Genomic DNA, 5,498 nt, shown 5'->3' on the forward strand with positions numbered 1-5,498 from the left:
TTCATCAGCGGGTCTAAAGACCAACGTGATTTCTACTTGATGTCCTGAATCGAGTAGGTAAGCCAATAATTTGGGTGACTGCCCTACACTTCGACTGATAAATGACTCCACAGGGGATGGCCTATCAAGAAACCCGGGCTTTCCTGAGGTGTCTGATGGAAGGACAAGTTGTAAAGTTGGCTCGTATTTTTGCCGAATTAAGGACCTTCCCATGCAGAACTTCAGTGGTTGGGTGATCCGTGGAAGACGTCAGCCTCAATCAAGTTTCTGCCCAATATTTCTCCCAGTAATGGAATATAATATATATATCTGTGGACAAAGTTTCTTGGCTTAGTTGTCGAAGCTATCAATTTTGGCCGACTGAAGTTCATAATCTCCCAGTTCCTGCATGCTTCGTCCAATGAGGCCACCACAAGTTCGAGTGAGGTTAACACCATGTTGGTTGGGGAAATAACATATTTGGATACGTCCGAATAAAAATTACCTAAGAAGATGGTGGTCGAAGAGAAACATTAGTTAACATAGCAGCATGATCTCCATCAGATCCAGTTGACTAACCTCAGCTTCTAAAGTGCGGTTAGCGACTTCGTGCGTGAATAAATCTGCCGGCACCGGACGAGGTGATGAAAACCCATAGCTAATTCCTCCCCAAATACACCTACGTATCCACAGGTCTTTCTTTTAATCTATGAGTCAGTAGATGAAATGTCGAAAGGCTAACCTTCCTTCAAATCGTATGTTTATCACAAAGACTTTTCCCCATTTCCCTATTTCTCATTTGGCTTACATTGCTTAGGGATCTTAGTATGGCTTTTGTAAATGAGAACGGAGGCACTACCAAGTGACACCATTTTTTTTGCATCGATAGCACGGCGAACGTTGTGAGTGATTTGTGAGTTTTCTTGTGAACTATCTTACATCTCGGTACACCAGATTCGTTCCGATCGCGGCTCTTCTTTCGTGTATTCCAAACTGCGGGACTTTCTACACCATACACTCGGTGCACGAGCAGAAAGAATTTGGCCGGTCGAGCAATAAATTCTAATAGTCTGTCCTGTTGCGTTGACATCCCCCCAAAAAAATGCAAACAACGTAGTGAGATTATGTCCTAACAGGAATCACAGTTTACACAGCTGTCAGTATCACGACAACTCACAAGTGTAGACATGATACACTACTCACACGTTGCTGAGCAAACAACGAGTGAGATTATGTCCTAACAGGAATCACAGTTTACACAGCTGTCAGTATCACGACAACTCACAAGTGTAGACATGATACACTACTCACACGTTGCTGAAAACCCTTCGACCGGTTTTGACCTCTTTGGAAGCCACTCAGGTAAGAACATCCAAAGAACGGGCTCAGACATGAAAAAGTGCATGTGCAGAGAGTGACGCATCCCAAAGGTCACCATCGGTGCGACATTTTCTGAAAGTAGGTGTGTTGTTGGAGCTCACCAAACACGGCTTAACAACTTAAGACCAGTGGAGTGGGGCTGAAGTTGTTCACGACCGGAACACTGCCATTAGCTGTACAGAACGAGCAAGTGAACGACCTATTTGGCCATTTAGTCATCCTATATGTTTGCACAGACGCTCTGTATGTTTTGTTCTGATAATACAGCCGTGTCCCGAGTTCTCTGTCTTCTCCTTATCGCGTAGTCTGACAGGCTCAGTGCAGGCGTAACCAATAGACGGCCACCCATGATACAACAAACTGCAGCACATGAATTTGACTGAGAAAGTCATAAACGAGAGAGTTGGGTTGTCGGTGAGTCTCCCGTGAAAACCAGATTGGAAAGCAAATGAGCGTATGAGTCGAGTTTCGTGCATTTCGGGTTCAAGTAGAACATAAGGTTGACAGAAACTCGGAGACTGATGAGCTCCAAGAATGGTGAAACCGGTCATCATGAGTTTTCAGCAACCTAATGAGTAGCGCATTGCGATATATCGAATTTCATACCAACTGGAATATGAAGTGCAGTTGAGTAAGAACATCGTAGACGCGGTATTCAGCTGGGTTCCAGGTGAGTCTTCCGTGAAAATCAAATCTGTATGCAAATGGGTGTATAAGTCGAACTGACGAGTTTATATTTCTGAACCGCAGATCAACTCTTTGTAGCACTATTCAGGCTTGGCTTGTTTCTCCGAGGCCTGTCGTTTTGAGAACGAAGACCAAGAGGTCACCGAGATGACATCCACCTTTTGACCAGATAGAAATCTGGAAAAGTAAGCCTCGATTCGGCTAGCAAAGCATCACGAAAAGGCTGCTTTCTGTCTCCAGCAGCAGCAGTTTGACCGATTCATATGATTCCTCGTATTCTGCGTATAATTCAGGTGCTTTGAGTGTGTCACAAGGTTCCAAATCAATACCTGGAAAATCCTAGCCCGGAAACAGCAAAAGAAAAAAAAACTAGCGAGTCCATCCCCATAACTTGTACAACAGAGTAGATTAGAGATATTTTTGTGTTGCCGTTATTTTCACGATAACCCGAACTTCAATCAGATGCGTGCCCCTTAAGGGAAGTTATCCTCGCTGGCACTGAGTGAGTCTGCTAGCATCGACTAGGATGGATTCTGACTGAACAGTTGTGAAACGTATCGACAGCAGAGACACGGTACGTAGGCACCGATGTATGTGACATATTTCCGAAGCAGGAAGTCAGAATCTCCCATTTTTAGCAGGATAATTCGAGCTTGTCCCAAAAAGCTTCAGAACAATGTCGGATGACATATGTACTCTCTGTTTTGCACTTTGATACAGGCCATCAATGTGACCACTAAGCTTCTGCCAATTCAGGAAGGTCCACCATGTGAAATCCGAACACTAACAAGTGCGCTTTGTCATCCAAAGCTTTGTTCGAAACCAGGTTGTCAGTCCGTTTAGTATGGGGCCGTGAACACTAAACAGCTCCGCCTAGCAGAGTTCTTCTTGCCAGTCCTGTGCTGAGTGGAATCGAACGAGACGTGACATGGTAATGGAGTAGGTAAACACTAACCAATAAACCCAGTCAGTGGCCTCACTGGAATGGGGAACCCGGGGTCTAACTCACCTATGGGCTGGCAGTCAGTAACGCGATCGCCTTCGACACCTAGCTTCCCAGTGTCCCTAGCTAACTGATCGTGTCATCGTCTGCAATGCTTGGATACACCTCCCTTGTTTTGCCATTTTCCAGTGGCTGAAACCGTATCAAGCGGGACCTACATACCCTTGATACATGGTGCATACCTGATAAACTGAACTGAAACAGCAAATGTATCGAATTCGGTTATTAGACTGCCTGTGAGACCCACGAGTAAAATACACAGTAGCAGTTAAGTTTCTGTTCAGACTGTCTCCCCGAGGTACACCAGAAGACTTGGTTAGTATTCTGCTATCCAGGTGGAGAGGACATATTGTCATCAAAATCGATAGCATGTCATCAGTATTCAACACCCATGCTCCACTGCCGTAAACTTGTGAATGTCATGGTTGTACGAGGGCTGGAATACTGCCAGGGCGCCCACACCTAGACAGGACGATTAGGGTCCTCAACCGAAGCCTTTGGCTCAAAAGCCTAACCGCAAGGCAGCGGTGTTTGGCGGGAAATGCAAATGCATTACAACTTCTACGGAACAAGTCGCCACATGTTCCAACCCCCAACCTGTAGGGCCAGGACACTGTGTTTCTCGGACCCCTAATCATTAACCAACCTGGAATGAGAGACTGTGTCACTAGCCAGTATAGCTCAGTGGATCGCTGAGGTGCGCAAACCATCACACCACAGTAAGATCCAGCCTCTCCGTGACAGAAAGAGGTTCTGAAGCTCATTTTCTACAAGGACATATTGTCGAAAATTAGCCTCAGAACCTCTCCCAACAGAGGCTACTGCCGAGGAGAATTTACATCAAGTTCTCTCTGCCAGGTTCCTGTAGGATTATCTTTCTTTGAATGGAGCCTCTGCTCTTCCCTGGATCGTCCAAGGTTTCATTAGTCGATAAACTCCCCCCCCCTAAGAAAGGTCAAGTACCGCACGCTGTGGACGAAAACGGAGTAGCCTCACACCTCATGCACTGAATGACAATTTTGAAGAACGCAACTTGGAGCCTCACCGAGATAAACATCCGGTTAAAGTGAGAAACCCGCTACTCTTCCGTATCCGCTGTGGTTGTCTGTTATGTCTGACTGCTGCCCCCCGCTCCAGTGCCTAGTGCCGAAAAAAAAGACTCACCGAAAAGGAACACAACAGCTCTATTGTGAACAAGCGAGTGCGAAGATACAATGGCCCCAAGCTATTCTATTGGAGGGTCACTGTCTGACCTTGGTCCAACGCTGCCTGGTTTTGATACAAGGTTATCTCGCGCTTCATATTGAGGAGTGTTGTCTGACCTTAATCCAAAGCTGTCTGTCTAGCTTTGATTCAGGTTCGTTTGTCTGTCTGTTCGGCATGCAGTGTAGTTGGGAGGGTCTCAGTAGATTTCGGGCATTCTGTAGTTGCTTTCGGAAATCTGATCTCACGTCCTGATAGAGCTTCGATTCGGGAATTAGGTGCCAACCATCGGAGATTTCTGCACTACCCACTGAAATTACCGCCTTACATGCTGGCGCATTACAATGGGCGATCCTTCAGATCGAGTGCGGCTCGCTTCTCCCACTGAACTGTTGAAGTCCCACTCGGAGACAATGTGTCGTTTGTAAGGTTTATATTTAAAAATACAGGGCAAGCTGGACTGACGGAGGCTGGTTCTCCTGTAGCACCTGACCTTTCTGTGACTTTGGACTTCGGTCGATAGTGAATATCGATTTCGGATTATGATAATGCCTCTAATAAAGTGCATTTGCAGGTGAATGAAAGTAGGTCAGGAACAAACAGAGCAGCCAATCTGTTTCGAGACTGTAGCAGGCCGTAAGTCGTGCGCCCATGTTTGTGTCTCTGTGACCATACGATATGTCTGTCATCCAGCGTCCTGCCTGCGCTAGTCATGCTCGTACTTGACCTCATCTGTTATGTGTAATATTGATTGTTTTGTTTCATAAATCGGTCAGAAAATTGCACACACCATTCTTCCAGTCGATTAGGTTGTCCTTTCCGAACCAATCAGACAACCATTAACAGTTACGACAGAAAAAAAACATCACTACGGTCAGTCAGTGGTAAAAGAAATTTACATCTAAAGCCCATTTTGATTAGAACCACTGTTTGTTTGTACTGTCTGTAGTTTGTACAAGACTACAGAAAGGTTATATCTGATAGCCGGTAACCTACCGCCAAACACTCGTAACTCAGGGTGCACTGACAGCCCTTGGTTTATTCACTGACCCGGGCATGTTCGTTGCACCGCCAACAGAGGTGACATTGTCACTCACAGGGCATTGTTGACGATGAAATTTCGATACCGAATTGCTAGCCTTAGTGAACAAACCAACGGCCAGGTTCAACGTACTGGAGACCCAAATTATCATTCTGATGCGGTTTACAGCGTGCGATTCCCAAATAAGCCATTCTAGCACATTCT

This window comes from Opisthorchis viverrini, assembly GCF_000715545.1.
Source record: "Opisthorchis viverrini unplaced genomic scaffold opera_v5_219, whole genome shotgun sequence".
NCBI classification, from domain to species: Eukaryota; Metazoa; Platyhelminthes; class Trematoda; order Opisthorchiida; family Opisthorchiidae; genus Opisthorchis; species Opisthorchis viverrini.